Below are 19373 nucleotides of genomic sequence, written 5' to 3' on the forward strand. Positions count from 1 at the left end.
CACATTATTCGACCAGACCCTGGTAGGCCTACAACGCCAGCTTAACAGCCTACAAGAATATGCAAGGAAGAATTTTTCAGAAATTAACAAAGGGAAAACTAAGGCAATGATTCTACAGAACACAAGGAAGAAAACCATCAATTTTAAGTGGTCTCTCGAAGACGCTAAAATTGAAAATGTCCAAGACTTGAATTACCTAGGAGTGCAGCTTGACAGCACCAAGACAGAAATAACTATGCAAACTGTCATGTTCAACAAGATCAAAAAACTAGCAGCTCAAGCAAAGATAATAGACCAACAATTATGGGAAATTCTAATTAAAGCCTACAATTAATTTATACAAAATGTAGGTTGTGCCCGCAATAACATATGGAGCAGAAGCCATGCCGACCATTCCACAAAACATCTGGCTCAAGCTTGAAGCTACATTTTGGAGATCGGTGCTCAAGCTACCAACCTCGACTTCTGTGGTAGCGATAAGACACGAGCTGAGCCTACAGTCCATGCAATGCACAGTTGCCTGCAACACACTTATGCTCTACAGAAAATGCAGAATGATCGACGGCAACGGGGTCTACAGCCTGATCAAGCGCGAGATAGATTCAGGCAAATCTGAAATGCTATCAACTTGGCAGAAAGAGCACATCTGTCTCCTGGACTCCATTGCATCAGGTGAAGACAAACTGATCCACAATCCATGTAGAATATTACAAAAAACTGAAGGAAGCAGATTGGGCTAAGACAACGAAACAACAAGCCTCAGCTCAAAGGCTTGGCGCACACCTTCCTGGCAACACAAGAAAATTAAACAAACTACAAAACTACATAAAGATATTCCCAAATAAATGGGCTCGGAATCTGATTCTAAGAGCACGTCTGAATCTTTTTCGCACAAATGTGATCCTACACATAAGAGGCCTTTCCCCAACGGAAAATTGCCGTTTTTGCCACGACACGGAGCCACCGCCACAAGAAACAATTCGCCACTTGTTAACGACCTGTCACGCGACACGTGCTTTGAGACAGAGGTTTTTCGTGCATGTAGCAATAAAGGAGAAATTGATGGAAAAACCGACATGGTGGTGTAGACTCATTGGTGGCGACAAAACAAGCTGGCAAATAATAACAGCCAAAATGCTTGAATACATCGTGACTGTTCTATTACAAGACAAGGAATCCTCCACAGAGTCCGAGCCTAACACAGCCAACAAACCGCAGTTAACTTGAACTTAAGTCCGAGAGACAATTAAGAGACAGAATGAAACAGGAAAATATTGTAAAAATCTAAGTTTGATTAAAACAATAAAAAAAAAATACAAAAAGAATATCCACTCAGTGCTTTGCGGGGCAGTGCAACACAGGTTCATTTTACTTTCCCTGGTCATTTCCAAATGCTAATTTCCTCACATCTTTATTCTGAACATTTCCATGGCTCTAGTCAATTTCTAATACACAAGAATCTGTTCAAAACAAGGGTTCTTTGACACTGACATAAGCAAAGGGAAAGAGAAAGCTTCTTGTGAGGATTGTTGCCTTTATTACTTTGTTGCAAGAGTAAATGCTTGCCATACAGCCTGAAACAAATTTCTCTGCTCTTTCACAGATTTTGCTTGACACAACATGTCATTCAGTCAGGAATGCCCCTGTTTTCTGGTGTACACCCTGAATATGGATGAACATGGCTGTGTTTTACTAAACACCATGCTGAGTGATGTTCAAAAATGCAGATACCACCAGTGCACAGTCATTTTACATAGCACATTTTCTTTAGCAGTTTAAAATCTTGAGCTGGCAGCATAGAAGCACTGCGCCAGGCTGCTGTTGAATTCTTCTTTTTGGTGCACATGAAAAAAATAACTGCAGCCATTCTCTGGGTTTTCTAAGTTTCATCTTGCCCCATATGTGCTCCACAGTGCCAGTGCAGCCATTATTTTTGGTAGCTGCTAAAAATGCAGTTTTGATGCAAGAGAATAAGTGCTCAGTAGAGCCAGCACAGCCACTCTCCTTGTAACTGATGAAAATGCAGTTTGGTGGTGCAGGGGAGTTTCTGCTGGGCTGGTAAATGTACCCCACAGAATCCTCACCCCTGCTTTTCTGGAACTTATTGTTGAGGGAGAGTAGGGCAAAGCGGGGTTCATCGGGTTGAGTTCTTCTTTCATCAGGGAGCGGTATGCCACGATCCTCCCTCCGGACTTTCGTTGGAGAGTGCGGAGCGACACTTCATTTCCTTCATTCCCTTTTTGGGTCCCCTGGGAAGTCCTCATCAGTCTAAGAGGGAATCGAATTAGTACTCTAATAGGAGATAGATAAAAACAGGTTTTCGAATCTTTCACTGACTCTCTTCCCATAAGGTTGACATCAGTGCAACAAGGCATACATGTTTACTTATCGGGGATCTTTGAACAATGTCAGAAAACTTAACACGCAAAGACATGATTGACTTTTCACCATAGTTTCATTACATATTTTTGCAATAACACTGAAGAAAAGTACTCCCTGTTAGATAGATATACCTATGGACCTACCTATTCCCTTCAGCTTTTTATTTTTTTTCATTCCCCAGATTTCTCCTCTATTTGACTTTCCTTTGGCTCCTCATTCAGCTGAAAAGTGTGTCTGGGGTGAAAACATGTTAACTGATTAATGTGGATCCATTTCTCTTCTGACAGCTCTCCTTTGGGGATGCAGATCCTGTATGTGACAGGTGATATTTTGTCTACAATTTCAAAGGGAATGCGGCAGGAGGGGAGACATTTTCTCTCCCTTAGTTGGGTTCCTCTGAAAATTGTACAAGTAGACCCTGTCTCCTACTTGGTATTCCCTTTTGGTTGTTTTCAAATCATATTGAGTTTTCATCCCCTCTGAGTATTTCTCCAGATTACGCTGAGCCTACGCAAAAGCATGCTGAAGGTGTTTTCTTAGATTCTCAGCATATTCATGTGTTGTGGAGGCGTTCATCAGCGTCTGCTCTTGTTTTCCATAGAGCAGATGCTGAGGTAGCACCATCCTTTGTCCAGTCATTAGCTCAAATAAAGACATTTTGGTTGCAAAAGATGGTGTAGATCTGATGGCCATCAGGACAAGCTGTAATTGGATGTCCCAACTGCCACAATGCAACAAACCTTTTTAGAAGTCTCACAATGGTTTTATTATACCTCTGAACTCCCCCACTAGAGGATGATTGGTATGCAATATGAAGTTTCCTTTTTACCCCAAGTATCTCCCACATCTTTATCATCACTTCACTTTTGAAGTGACTTCCTCGGTCTGACTCAATCTTTTGGGGTAGGCCAAAATGCAGGAAGATGTGCTTGATCATCAGTGCAGCTGCTGTTTCTGCCTTACAATTTGGGTCCAGGAGACATTCCACTCATTTGGTGAATAAGCATGTCACTGTTAACATGCACTTGTTCCCCCTAGAGGATCGAATCACAGGCCCAATGAAATCTACTTGTAAATCTGACTAAGGCAGTGTCATCCCCCTCTTCTGGAGGGGAGCTAGGTGTGTGAGTGAACTTGGCTGAAATTGTGCTAACACAAGACACCCCTTCAAATATTGTTTGAGGTTCTGCCCCATGTGTGGCCAGTATGCAACCTCCCATACGTTTTCTAGAGTAGAATGAAACCCCCAATGACCGACTGTGGCTGCTTCATGGGTGTGTTTTAGCATCAGGCTTCGGAATGAGGTAGGTACCACCCACTGGTCTCAAACAGAGATGGATCTCCTTACCAACAGACCGTCTTGGATTCAGAACATTTTGGGATACTTCATCAACACCCTGAGGTTTTTCTTTCCCAATGTAATCGGTTTCTGTCAGAGGACAATTCTCAGGGTCCTCAATGTGTTGGTAACATTTCCCAATAATCGGGTCCCCTTTTTGTGCCATGATTAAATCAGCATCTGGGGACACCTTACTCCACTGGGCAGTTAAGAGTTCATTGTCTGGGACCTGTTGAAAGCAGTGACCTGGATTTCCACCAGCAGGTACTTGATCTCAAGGAGATCTGACGGGATGGCTCTGATTTTGACCAACTGATCGGCCGGGTTGTTTCCAGTTTTGTCTGGCCCCTCTATTCTGGAATGACCTTAATCTTTTTCCAATAGATGGTCATCCCATTTGCGGTGACCAGATCATCAATATTTTGTATGAGCTTGCCATGTTTAAGCAGTTTGTTATTTGCACACAGCATGCCTCTGGTTCTCCAATTGATCAGGTGCTCCACGAACCCGTTCTGGACATAATCTGAATCTGGGATTGTGACCAGTTTGTGGAGTCGGTGTTGCACGGCAGTGAGGGTGGTCTGATGAACTGCCATTAACTCTCCAACCTGACTACTGCGGGGACCGATTTTGTACCCAGCGGAGGGTTCTGGGGCATCATTCACCCAGGCATTCCCAACACCAGCCACCAGCTCCCTTTCCCCGTTGTCAACATGGTAGGAGCACTCATCCACATAAACTGTGGGTCTCCCCTAGCATGTGTCTTCTTCATAGACTTCGTGCGGGGAATTCAGGTACGCCTCCATGTTGTCCTGGGTTTTGAGACTTTCGTCCTCGAGACAGTTTTCTCTGGCATAATCATGCAAGTCAGCCAAACCTTGCGTGAGGGGACTCTCCTTGTTTTGGCCATATCTGACCACCACAGGAAAGCATTGCATGGACAGAATCCAGGAAATAATTCTGGAATTACTCACATTTCCTGCCTGGATTCTGTCACTTTGGAGGTATTGCAAAGGCTGGTGTGGAGTCTCCACTATGATGTGCTCGCCCTGGATAAACAGGCGGTAATATTTCAATGCCCACACCATTGCCAGGAGTGCCTTCTCACAATCGTTGAATTTTTCCTCCACAAAGGATAAAGTCTTGCTTGCGTGGGAGGTTACTTTATTGACCTGTTCATGCTTTTGATATAATACCGCTGTCAAGCATGTATCCGAGAACCCCGTCCCCAAGAAGAACTCCTTGTTTTTGACAGGGTAAGCTAGACAAGGCGCTTGTGAGAGATTTGTTTTGAGTTGCTTTACTGCCTCGGCTTGTTCTGGACCCCACTCCCATTTGACCCCCACCTTCAACAGATGGACCAGGGGTCTTGTGACCTCTGCGTAATCCTCAATGAACTTCCTACAGTAGTTAGTCAGTACAAGGAGGCTTCTTAGCTCACACAGAGTTGTGGGGTATTTCAGTTTTAGTAGTGCTTCCACTTTCTTCGCCTAAGGGCAGAAACCCTCATGGGTTATTTTATGTCCCAAGAACTTGACACGTGTCCTGCACCACTGTGCCTTCTGGAAGGACAGTTTTGCTCCAGCAGCCCTCAACTGGGTCAGAATATTGCAGATTTCTGCTATGTGTTCCTCCACAGTTGAGCTTTTAATCAGGACATCATCCACATAGGCCAGGTTACCCTTTTCACCCAAGTCGGGCATTGCCTTTTGTAGGAAGATGTTGAATTAATTGCTGTTGTTTATATATCCGAAGGGAGTCCGGGTCCATGTGTACCGCTGCCCCCGAAGGTAAAAGCCAGCTTGTACTGGTCCTCCTTACTTGGTCAGGTCAATGCCAGTGTACACCTATGACCCCTGGATCTGGGCCAGCCCCTAGTCAATGTAGGGAAGAGGCCATCGGGACATGTGGACCCGTTTGTTCAGCTCTCTAAGGTATTGGTAAAGTCTCCATTGGTCATTTGGTTTTAAAATCCCCAGCACCAGATTATTAAAGGTGCTGTGGACTGGACAAATTATCACACAGGACTCTAGGTTTTTGGTAATTTCTGTCAAGGACTCCATAGATGCGAGAGCAAGCAGTATTTCTTCACAAACACAGGAGTCATTCCAGGGTCTGTGGGAATTGAGGTAGTATGTATCTCGGTGAAACCACAGTCGTACAAGTCCAAAGCAAATATATCTTGAAATTCTAAGAGAACATTTTGCTTTTGTTCCTCAGTCTCACAGGCATTAGCCAGTATGACCCACTCTTCAATCATTTGCCTGAAGCTTGGAAAGACGTTGGGTTTCACGATCGCAGCGACCTCCTCCAGTTGTGTGGAGGGATCTCTGGTTAAAGTGTTGACCTGGACAGAGGGTTCCAGGTAGGGGAGGCATTCATTGTGGACCTGGAAGATCACCTCATCATTCCTGATGTCGCAGGTCACCTCTTCCCCCCATAAGGGCAAGAAGAATACACCAGGAAATTCCCCCTTTGCCGAGTGAAGATCCTTTCTCGCTGTATGTCATTGTAAATGTCATAGCAGTCATTGGGGATTGGTCCTATGAGTTCATTTGCTAGATCCATGTAAAAATGTTGGTCATCAACCGCCAGTCCAAAAATGGTGCCTGCACCCATAGTGATACTCCTGAGGTCGCTGTTATCCATCACTATTGGAATGGTGTTGTGTTCTACAGTGACTAATGGTGTCGGGTTTAACCCCAACCCCTGCTGTTGAAGAGGTGCATTGAGGTGTACATATGCGTCTACATTTTGTAGTTTCTGTCCTCTTTTAATTTGTAAGTCAAGTGGGAATTGTCAGGTCCGTCCTGGGATGGTTACCTCCTCTCCAATTTGAAATTCAACCGCATACGGCAGCAATTGGGCTGACTAAAATGCTTTTTCAGAATCATCGAAGCCCATGAGATTGCCCCCCAGTTTGACCAGGCCTTGTAATTTATAAGGTCCAAATTAATTGCAAACCGATTGAGAATGTCGCTGCCTCAAGAGAATGCAGCAGGGACATCTCGCACGACCCAACAATTTTCTGAATACCAGCTAAACTTTGAGGTGGTTTTTCAACACTTTTTACTATAGGATTTGGATTTTAAGAATGGGAATTGGTAAAAAATTTCAAAGTATTTCCTTCCAGTGTGGAATGCCACTTGAAACTGGAAGGAAGATTGATTTTCAGGAATGGAAAGGAGTCCCCATCACCAGTTTGTTGTCCTACAACAGTAACTGTAACTGTAATGTCAGGCATTTTATTATTTTGGAAATGAAACTCAAACTCAATTTGATCAGATTTTTGTTCAACCATGTGGCATGTGCCATTTAAACTAACATGGTTGACATTTTATTTTAATTTTATTGGCCGGTTAGTCTAGAGGACCGTATTTACACAGTTTATAAGGGGAGACAACCTGTGCCCGATGTCATTCCCTAATAGACATGGTGTCCCCTCTGGAGTCACGACTATGACCGGGTGTGTCACCTTAAATCGGCCAATCTTAATTTCCAGATCTGCAGTCCCCTCGATGGGCATTTAATTCCCGTCGAAGTTCTGGAGTTGTCCAGGAAGAGGGGTGGGAGGGATCTGGTGTCTCTTCCCCCTTCCAGAATTTAGCTGCTTAAAGGCCCTTTTTGACAGAAAAGTGGCTTGGGGTCCAGTGTCCACCAGTGCTGAAAATGCACATTGCCCTTGCACTCGGACAGGGGCATAAAATCTACCTTCTTTCTCCTCCAAGGGGCAAATGTAAAGGCCATTTTGGGCAAGCTGGGCAGTCAATTTCTTTATTTTGGACTCTGACGCAGTGGGGTTTTGAACAGTTTTCTGTGCCATGGTCTGGGAATCTGTAACAAAAATGTGGCATCCTGAAATATGTGGGATTTCAAAATCCCCTTTTCCCTTAGCTCTGTGCTGCCCGCTCTTACCTGGTGGTAGTCACTAGAACCAGTTTGTAGGGAAGATCCCTCCTCTAGATTCTGGTCTCTTGGGACCCATTTTTCCTTGGGAGGAATTCCCCTGTCCCTGAAGGAGAAGAGTTTCTTCCCAGAATCCTCCAATGATTCTTCCCCTTCAAACTGGAAGACACTAACTTCCTCCACAAAATGGGTCTTTTTGATTTCTTTGTTTCTCCTACCCACCCACTGTTTCCTGGGATGCAGATTTTCGGGGGCAAGAGATTTTAGGTCTGGTTCCGGGGTGTCCGGGGGCTTTTCACAGGTGAAAAAGGAAGCTTCCTCTAGGGCTTTGTACCCCCCTTCCTCCTGTGGCTCCTCCTCTGGGACCGGTCGGTTGTCAGGCTTCTCTTCCCGTAATTGTTCCGGAGTGCCATACCCTTGGTTTGAGGGGTTCTGAGCCGCCATGTTCATCTGAGGGTTCTGCTGAGTCCTCAATATGTGACTCAGATAATGAGTGAGGTTCTGGACCTGGCGCTCCAGTTGGGACGCCCGCTCCACCTGGTCCGGGGGTCTTTGCTCAAACCTATGTTGTTCTCTGGAAGGGTAACTAACCCTTCTCCCTGAGTACTCTGGGTATTGGGGATTCCCTTGGTAACCCTCCACCCTTGGCCTCCCCTCACCCAGATTGGGTGTTCTGGACTCCTGCAAGCAGGGATAGAAAGGAAGATTGTCCTGCAGGTTGGGGTTTGATAGGTACCGGGGGTAGAAACTTAACCCAGGATTTGGGGGATTACTGCCCTCCTGAGAGAAGTTGGGAGGGAAGTTCACTGCGGCAGTACTCACCTGGTTGGACCCCCCCCCTTGGGCCGGGGGGTCCATGCTTGTGGGATGTATTTACCCATGCATCCGAGCCATACCTCAAAACTGTGCAGTACTGACATGGAAAACATCATGATGGCCAGAGCTTCCCAGAAAATGCACAGGGAAATGCATGAAGAATAGGCTGCCACCCATTTTTTGCCGATCTTATGGGCACAGAAGGACACTGCCTAAAACCACCATTGGACTACCCACACAGTAGTCTGAAACCATTGGGGATGGCAATGCTGATTGCCAAAAGCAAACCCATAATTGTTGGGAATTCATTTTCTTAAATCCCAAAAAGGGGTGCAGTACCAGTACTCACCACTATCCAAAAGCCGGCGTTTTAAAACCACCAGATTTTGTAGAAAACTGAATAAATGAACCCAAAGCAAGTCAAAGAAAGACTTACTGAGAGGTGGATCCAATGTAAAGTTATATTCTGAAGTGACTTGAAGGTGTATAACAAGACTGGCTGAGGTGGGGATTTCAGCAGTTTAAGTAAATTTGGACTGAAATACACTACAAATCTAAATGTTTAAAAGAAATGAGTGACCTACTTTGAGTGTCACATAGGTTGCAATTGTTTAAATGTCATAGTTTTGAACTTAGAATCAGCATTCTAGCTGCATATGTAAAATAAATGTCTTGACTTAAACTGGGGAACAAAAAGTGACATTTTATCTGAAACTTGGCTTAAGGAACTGAATTCTGCCTGGCAACTACCCCCATCAGGAGTGAAACTTGAGTCACAGCTGTGTTCCCAGGCCTAGCTGCCCTTTTGCTGCTCACACCAAAAGGGATATGACACTTCCCTGATTGAATTACCTGGGCTCTGCAGGAAATTGAACAAAGCCCTGTCCTGACTCAGGCAAATGTTTTATTGGCGGGAGTCGTAAATGGTCGTAAAAAGTGGCTTCCTCCTGAAGGAAAGGGGAGGAGCACTGCCTGTGAGAGCAAGCTGGCTTGGCAGAACTGGAAAAACCAGAAATTAAACCTTGTGCTGAGGGTAAACCACACCCCTTTGGGGCCAGAACATAACTCTAAAAAGATGAATAACTCATAGAGCGGACATGTGAAAATTGTATAAATGACGCCATAATTCTTGTGATTTTTCTGCCCACATTTTAAGAGGTTTTTAGAACCGGTGGCATGTTCAGGGGGGTTTTAGCGGAAAAGAGGATATTACTCAAAATGTGTGCATGTGAAAAATCTGACACTTCATCAATTAATGTCCATACTCCTTGCGCACATGTGTGTAAATTTGGGGTAATGTCCGGAATTGCAAACCAGTTAAAAAGTGCAAAATATTGCCATTTCTGAATGCAAGCTCCCAGGAAGAGCAGAGTTTGAACAGGAGATACCTCCTGTGATATGTGATGTGTGCATGTAATTTTAAACCAATGTTTACCTGTGCAAATATGTCTTTTTATATCAAATATAGATTGTGTGCAATTTGACAGGGGAATGTCCTCTCTGCAAGCCATAAAATGACATCGCTCTGACTCACAGTTCCTTCCCCAATCAAGTGAGAAATGGAAATTTGACCAATGGCTAGTGGAGAGGGGTAGGGTCTAGTGATGCTGCACACACACCCACTCTCAAAACACATAAAAGCAGACAGTCAGGACAGATAGGGACCTTCAAATCCATTTGCAGCTGGAAGCTCTGCCGGGAAAATCCATACCTTGCCTCCATCAAACCTCCAGAGAGCCAAACTAGAGACTTCAATCTATCCAGAACCAGAGACCCAGGCCAGACCAGCAGAGAGAGCTGACCCAGATCACTATTAGCAGAACCAGAGAGAGCTGACCCAGATCACTGTGAAGTGCAGAGACCAGAGTCCCGTCTAAAACCTGACCAGATCCATGGGGAGGCCCATTTCACTCAAGAATATAGTGTGAGTACCTAGAAAACTGTGCAGAACCAATCTCCTAGTTAAGATAATATAATCCAAGCTATTTTAATCTAAGTAGAATTGCCTCCTAACTGTCACCTGTCATTTGTAAAGCTGTCACTTGTCATTTTCTAGTTACAAGCTGCACGTGTCTTTTTGAATTTTAAAGTTGCAAATCTGAAAAACGACCTTTATTTAATCGCTCATATCTCAGCGACCGTTTGTGCTAGAGACTTGCAGTAACTTTCATCTGAAAGCTGAGAATCTTAGCTTTTAATCGCACCAAGAACCACATTCCTACCCCTTATGGTTTTACCGCAATCGCGGAACACGCATTCGCGAATTTTGCCGCGATTTGCAAATTTCTCCACGTGTGAAAAAAGATAGCTGCTTGCCTTCCATTTGCCAGAAATTCGTTTAACCTGCTAATCATTCCTGAATCATTGCAAGAGTGAGCCTGGACTAATATTAACTAGATACCACTCACCCTGAACCTCGGAAAGGGAATTAAAAGCATTTTAGCATATTTTTCACTTTATTGCCAGCACATATAAAAGCATTTTGCCTCTGTTTTCAACTTCTGTAGTCTAAGTTGCTGGGTGAACTGAATCACATTTGATTGCATTTCTGAGAACTGTGTGCTTCCCTCCATTTCCTTGCATTGCATAAAAGGGGGGGGTGAATTGTACAAGAAAGTGATTACATTGTCTTTGCTGAAATCCTATCAAGTTATTTTCTTTACTGCATTTCATTCCACATTGCATCCATTTGGAACCATAAAAGCATTGTTGCTATCTTATCCATTTCATGTCAACTCCTTAGTGATTATAAAGAAGTGTGCTAGTGCCAGATTCTCCGTTGTTAATATTTATCATATCATATTAAGTGTGATATTCAATTATTAATTTATTATAAAGTGTGATATATATATCTATATTGTTTAAAGTCTCAAATAAACCTTTTAACTTGCAAAACAGAACTACTTCTTGGCTCAGTGGGGTCAGGGGGATTCCAACAGAGGGGTGTTATATAGGGGTAGTCATCCAGAACGCATGAACTGGACATAAGGATATATCAATAAGGGTTTTCATTCAGTATTATAGACTAGGCGTTGACTTAGCTGTAGTGTTGAATTGAATCCTCTTACAAATTGGGGGCTCGGGCCGGACGTTTGGGTTAGAATACCACTTGTGCAGCTTAATACAGCGTGCCAGCTGACCAGATACACATATCCAGTCGGATCACCACGCTGCATTACGCTGTGAAGCATTCCTCAAAAGGGACACTCCAAGAAAAGTTCTGTTCTGCAAAAATAAAATACAAACTTCTGTAAGTCAGGACAGAGACCAATCTCTAGAATGACGACCTTGGTAGATATGAAAATAGCCAAAGAGCACTTCTTACATAAACTATTTGTGAGAGGTGAATGGGCTGAGCAGGGCCAGGATGCCTGGTTGCAGGCCATCACGCGACAGGTCACTGAAACAGGGTCAGACTTATGGAGAGATCAGGGTCCATTACATGTGGCCCTGAGTGAACTATATATGGCTCCTAAGGCCAAAGATGAACACGACAAGATTGTTAGGATAGCGGCATATTTATATTTATATATGGGAGCCATACAGAATAAATGTGCTGAAGGCCATGATCTGGCAAAAAGACAACAGATGGCGTTAGAGAAGGCCCAATCTGATCTGGACTCTTCTGAGCAAAGGCTGCACAGGAGCCAGGAGTCAGAAAATGAGACCAGGCAGTACATCACTAAAATAAAGGAGGATATGGATGTGCTGCAAAAGGAAAAGTCAGAACAGGATACCAGATTTCTGGCCTTGCAGAAGGAACACCAAGAAGGTTTGGACTCCCTACTGCAAAGCCAGAAAAAGCTGGAGCAACAACTGGACTTCAACAGGGTATGTGCTGAGCAGGTAGTCACCCTGCAAGGCCACCTAGAAACAGTGAAGGCAGAGAGCAACAAACTAATTCTGAAAGACCTGGATACCCAGGCAGAGTTTGATCAGGAGCGCCAGAAAGCTGGTGCCCTTCAAAGGCAGAGGGATGACCTGGCAGCACAGATGCAGGCTCTCAGTCAGGAAAGAGACACTTTAGGCCAGAAAGTCTGCCACTTAAAAAAGGAAATTGAAGAAAATCACCTGGCCCTCCAGGGGCTGGGTGACCTCCAAAAAGAAAACCAGAACTTGGTAGAGCACACCAGAAGGGTGGAAGATGCTCTGGCAAGAAAGGAGCAGGCCGGTAGGGATGGGACTCAGGAGGAGGTAAACCTCTGAGGCCCTCTGTCAACACAATGATAGGCTCCAACAACAGGTAGCGATGCAGGAGAGACTGATAGAGTCTAGTAAGGCCTTGACTGAGGAACTGAAAGCACAAATGCAGGCTCTTGCATTGCAACAGGGAGCAGGGGCGGATAGAGATGAGGTCCGCTGGGAAAGAGAGACTCCTGACCATAACCGCAGGAGCCCTAACATCAGGGGCCTTCATCTCCCCCAGTCCCTGGACTCTACCACCCCCATGTCCCCTGGCGCACATGAGCACAGGGCCACAGGGATGGCAGATTACTATCCAGCTAAGAGTATGGGGCTCATAGGCCAGTACCACTCAGGAATGGAGGGGTGGGCATCCGGGTATGGGCACCCAAGTACAGTACAGTTCAATGGGGAACCCCAGGAGAGTAGGCCCATTAAGGGCATCCTGAAAACCTCTGCCCAGTTAGGTCAGTGGAGGGGGTACCCATCAAATCCTGGCAGCAAGGAGGAATCTGAAGACTCCTCTGAACTGCGCAGGACACAGGAGACCAGGTCCCCACATTCTGCCAGCCATTCCCAGGCTCGCAGAATCCGGGAAAACCTGGAAGAACAGACGGGAACCTCTGGGAGCAGTGCCTCCGAGTCCGAGGACGAATGGACAAGGGTTACCCGAACCAAAAAGGCCAATAAGGCAAAAAGGGCCTTGCTTAAGGACCCCTTAAGGCAGATTAAGGCGATCAGGAGCGTCATCACGCCTTACCATAAGAACGCTAAGTATTCTGTTTGGGAGCACTTAGAGTTGTTTGAACAAATGATGGAGACTTTCCATTTGAAGGACAGCCAAAGCTGTATTCAATATGTAAAGTGGACCTTCTCCCCGGAATACTCCAGTTTCTTTGCGGGGCTGGAGGACCAAAATCATTTAAGATGGTCCACCTATAAGGCGGCCATCTTGAAACATTTTTCTGTTCACAGAAATCCTCAAGAGGCTCGCAAGGCAGCCTACAATTTGCAATGTGGGGAGGATCAGGCCCCACAAGAATTTGTGCAGGAGTTAAAGCGTGCTTTTGCACAGACCACAAGAAGGGTGCGCACGGATAGCAGAGAATTTATAAATACGTTTTTCCATGCCTTGCCCAAATATATCATGACCCAGCTCGTGAGGGATTTTCACGAGAACAGATCTTTAGACTGGGTCATTGAACAGGCTACCCGGATCTATGAGGTGCAGAAACCGATAGATAGCAAAAGTAATGCCCAGAAAAACCCCAAAGCCAACAGCACCCCTGCTGCTGCCAAGGTGGCAGAGGTAAAGGTCACCCCCGTTTTGGATTTGGAGATGGGGGGGCCTAAAAACCTACCTGCACCTAATAATGCTAGGCCCAGGAGGTCCTCGGGTCAGTCACAGACAGGGAGCCAAGGAGGCAGCCCCACAAATGGGGTCCCTCGCTCTCCTGATTATGTAAGTCCCCGTTACAAGGGAAATCGACCCATCCTGGGTTATGTGTGGACTCCTCCAGCCTAAGGGGGGGGATCCAGCCAAGCACCTAACCCAGGGAACTTCCCTCCAAACTTCCCACAGGAGGGCAGAAATTTACCAAACCCTGGGCAGAACTTTTTCCCCAGATATCCACCCGACTTTCAGCCCCAAAACCATCCATCCTTCTTTCCCCAATTCCCTGAGCCCAGACCACTGAATCCGGGAGAGGGGAGGCCAAGGGTGGAGGGGTACCCAAATCTTCCCAACCCGGGGTATTACCAGAGGAGGGACAGCTACCCTTCCCGGGATCAGCCCAGGGGAGAAAACAGGGCCCCGTATCAGCCTGAGCGGGTTTCCCAGTTAGAGCGCCAGGTTCAAAACATGGCGCGGGATCTGGGTCACATACTGAGGGCTCAGCAGAACCCTCAGATCGGCATGCCGGCGCAGAACGCACCCAACTCTGGACCTGGTGCTCCAGAACAATGACGGGGGCAGCACCCCGATAACACACCGCTCCCCAGGGAGGAGGCACAAGGGGAAGGGGGGTGTAAAGCCTTGGAGGAAGCTTCCTTCCTCACTTGTAAACAGCCCCTGGAAACGCAGGAACCGGAAACAAAATCTCTTGCCCCTGAAAGTCTGCCTCCTAAGGAGCAGAGGGGGGGTAGGAGAAACAAAAGACCCCAACAGACTCAGTTTGAGGAGGGGGTACAGGTCTTCCAATTTGAGGGAGTGGGATCCTCAGAGGATCCTGGGAAAAGGATCTTCTCCTTCAGAGAGGGGGGAACTCCTCCCAAAGAAAAATGGGTCCCTAGGGATGCAAATCCAGACTGGGGAGATGTGGAGACTGAGCTACCGCCGCCCACCATCTCATCCCAGAACCAACCGCAAGAAAATCCCCTGGTTCAAACCCATCCTGGTGACTGCCTCCAAAAAGGGGGGGGCGGCCCAGAACCGGAGCCAGGGGAACCCACAATGGCTCTGATCTCCAGTTGCCAAATTTTTCTTTCAGATTCCCAAGGCTCTCCACAGAATTCTGCCCAAATCTCTTCGCTAGCGATGTCCAAAACCAGAAAATTAGCCCACCAGTTGTCCAAAAATGTACATTATCTGTGCCCCCTTGAGGAGAAGGAGGGAAGATATTATGCCCCGGTACAAGTACAGGGGCAGGGTACAATTTCAGCGCTGGTGGACACGGGATCTCAAGCTACCCCTCTGTCCAGAAGGGCCTTTGACGAACTGAATGCAGGAAGGGGAGAGAATTACCAAATTCCTCTCACCTCCCTTCCTGGACAACTGCAGAACTTTGACGGGAAGGAAATTCCCGTCGAGGGGACGGCAGACTTGGACATTAAATTGGGGCGACACAAGTTGAAACGCCCGGTCATAGTTGTGACTCCAGAGGGCACCCCTTGTTTACTGGGGAATGACCTCCTGAGAAGGTTGTCACCCCTAATAGATTGTGTAAACAAGGTCCTCTGGACCCAGACTAGCCGACCAATAAAATTAAAACAGAGTGTCAACCATGTTAGTTTAAACGGCACCTGCCACATGGTTGAACAAAAATCTGACCAAGTAGAATTTCACTTCCAGAATAGCCAAATTCCAGACGTGACAGTAATAGCAGTAGGACAACAGACTGGTGATGCAGGGTCCTCTCTATTTCTGAAAATCAACCTTCCTTCCAGTCTAAAGTGGTACTCCACGCTGGAAGGAAACACTCTGAGATTCTATACTAATCCACAATCAGAAACTCCCACTCCTATAGTCCAGAAAGATGTGAAATCAGCTCAGAGCCTGGCTGATATTCAGCAAATTGGAGAGCAGTTGTTCATCCCTGTCCAGTTAAATGATGGGAAGGACTCTGTTCTCGCTCGAGTGTGTGTGAACAACGGTAAGAGCTTCATCAGCGAAGCCATGTTCCGCCAACTCCCAAAAGATCCAGCCATTCCCACCTTCAAACTGATAGACAAATGGGAAATGGACCTGGAAGCACCTAATTCCAAACATCTCCTGCCAAGCAGGTGTATGCTCAAAATCTCCATTGGCAACAAGAGCATTGTCCATAATTGTTGGGTCGTGCGAGACGTCCCTGCCGCCTTTTACTTAGGCAGTGACATTCTCAATCGCTTTGCCATTAGTTTGGACCTAATAAACTTCAAAGCTTGGTCCCGATTAGCGGATAATCCCATGGGCTTTGATGATCCAGAAAAAGCATTTAGGTCAGCTCAATTGCTACCTTATGTAGTTGAAATTCAGATTAAAGAGGAAGTCACCATCCCAGAAAGGACCCGACAATTCTCCCTGGAAGTGAAAGTTAAAAGAGGACAACATTTGAAAAACCCTGATGCTTACATACATCTAAATGCTTCTCTCCAACAGCAAGGGTTAGGGGTAAACCCAACACCATTAGTCAACATAGAACATGACACCATTCCAATAGAGGTGGATAACAGCGACTTAAAGAGTATTACTCTAGCCGCAGGCACCATTATTGGAATGGCGGTTGATGACCGACATTTCTCCATTGATCTTGGAAATGAACTGTTAGGGCCAATCCCCAAGGACTGCTTTGAGAGTGACAGTGATGACAACACAACACCAGACAGGATTTTTACCCGGCATGGGGGGAACTTCCTGGTGTACACTTCCTGCCCCTATGGTAAGGAAGATGTGACTTGTGACTTCAGGAGGGATGAGGTGATTTTCCAGGTCCATGAGGGCTGCCTTTCCCACCTGAAGCCTCCAGTCCAAATCAGCACTCTGACCAGGGACTTCTCCACCCAGCTGGAGGAGGCCGCTGAAATAGCCAAACCAGAAGTCTTTCCAGGCTTCAGGCAGATGGTGGAAGAGAGAGTCAACCTAGCTGATGCCTGTGTGACTCTGGAACAAAAGCAAAAGTTGAAACAAGTTTTCTTGGATTTCCAAGATCTCTTTGCGGTAGACTCATATGACTGTGGTCGCACTGACATCCACACAACAACAATCCCCACGGACCCTGGCATGACTCCTGTGTTTGTGAAGCAATATCGCTTGCCTCTCGCATCAATGGAGTCCCTTACTGAAATAATTAAGAACCTTGAGTCCCGGGGAATAATCCGTCCAGTCCACAGCACCTTCAATAATCCGGTGCTGGGAATATTGAAGCCAAACGGCCAGTGGAGACTCTGTGCTGACCTCAGGGAGCTCAACAAACGGGTCCATACTTCCCGATGGCCTCTGCCCTACATTGACCAAGGGCTGGCCCAGATCCAGGGGTCACAGGTATTCACTGCAATAGACCTGACCAATGGGTACTGGACCGTGCCTGTCAGTAGGGAGGACCAATACAAACTGGCTTTTACCTTTGGGGGCCAGCAGTACACCTGGACCCGGACTCCCTTTGGATACCTTAACTCCGGTAATGAGTTCAATATTTTCCTACATAAGGCCATGCCCGACCTGGGTGCGAGGGGTAACCTGGCTTATGTAGATGATGTCCTCATCAAAAGTTCATCTGTGGAGGAACACATAGCGGAGATCCGTTATGTTCTGACGCAGTTGAGGGCCGCCGGAGCAAAACTTTCCTTTCAGAAAGCACAGTGGTGTAGAACCCGTGTTAATTTCTTGGGGCATGAGATTACTCCTCGGGGTCTCTGTCCCCAGGAAAAGAAAGTGGAAGCACTTCAGAAACTGAAAGACCCCACAACTCTGCGAGAACTAAGGAGCCTCCTTGGACTGACTAATTACAGCAGAAAGTTCATTGAGGGCTACGCAGAGATTACCAGACCCCTGATTCATCTCCTGAAGGGGGGGGTCAAGTGGGAATGGGGTCCAGAACAAGCCGAGGCAGTAAGACAACTCAAAAGAAGCCTCTCACAAGCGCCCTGCCTAGCTTACCCTGTCAGAAACAAGGAGTTCTTCCTGGAGACGGGGTTCTCTAATACGTGCTTGACGGCAGTATTATACCAAAAGCATGACAAGGTCAATAAAGTAATCTCCTATGCGAGCAAAACTTTATCCTCTGTGGAGGAAAAATTCAACGATTGTGAGAAGGCACTCCTGGCGACGGTGTGGGCATTGAAGAATTACCGCCCGTTTATCCAGGGGGAACACATCATAGTGGAGACTCCACACCAGCCTCTGCAATATCTCCAAAGTGACAGAATCCGGGCTGGAAATGTGAGTAATTCCCGAATTACTTCCTGGATTCTGTCAATGCAAGGCTTTCCTGTGGAGGTCCGATATGGCCAAAACAAGAAGAGTCCCCTCGCGCAAGGTCTGGCTGACTTGCATGATTGTGCCAGAGAAAACTGTCTCGAGGACGAAAGTCTAAAAATCAAGGACAACATGGAGGCATACCTTAATTCCCCACACAAAGTCTTTGAAGAGGACAAGTGTGAGGGAATGCCCACTGTCTATGTGGATGGATGCTCTTACCATGTTGACAACAACGGGGAGAAAGAACTGGTGGCCGGCGTAGGGAATGCATGGGTGAATGAGTCCCCAGAACCCTCCGCTGGATACAAAATTGGTCCCCGAAGTAGTCAGGTGGCAGAATTGATGGCTGTGCATCAGGCCATCCTCACTGCTGTCCAGCATCAACTCCACAAACTGGTCATAATCACAGATTCGGATTATGTACGGAACGGGTTCGTGGAGCACCTGGTTAATTGGAAAACCAGAGGCATGTTATGTGCTAACAACAAATCCTTGAAACATGGGAAGTTGATCCAAAACATTGATGATCTGGTCACCTCGAATGAGATGACCATCTATTGGAAAAAGATCAAGGGTCATTCCAAAGTAGAGGGACCAGACAAAACTGGAAATGACTTAGCTGATCAGCTGGCCAAAACCAGGTCCATCCAAGGGGATCTAATTGAGATTGAGTCACTGTTGGGGGAAATCCAGGTCACTGCTATCACTAGGTCCCAGACAAATGCTCACAACGACCTTTCAATTGCACAATGGAGTAAGGAGACCCCTGATGCTGATTTGATTACCGCTCAGAAGGGGGATCCAATAATTGGAAAATTTTACCAGCACCTTGAGGACCATGAGAACTTTCCCCTGACGGATACCGATTACATTGGGAAAGAGGACCTAAGAGTGTTGATGAAATGTCCAAAAATGTTCCGAATCCAAGACGGTTTGCTGGTAAGGAAATCCAAAGCTGGCCACGATCAGTGGGTGGTTCCTACCTCATTCCGAAGCCTGATGTTAAGTCACGCCCATGATGCGGCCACTGCCGGTCATAGGGGGTTTCACACAACATTGGAAATCTTAAGA

The sequence above is a fragment of the Ambystoma mexicanum genome, chromosome 6p (assembly GCF_040938575.1).
Source record: "Ambystoma mexicanum isolate Mex_15411 chromosome 6p, UKY_AmexF1_1, whole genome shotgun sequence".
Taxonomy (NCBI): domain Eukaryota; kingdom Metazoa; phylum Chordata; class Amphibia; order Caudata; family Ambystomatidae; genus Ambystoma; species Ambystoma mexicanum.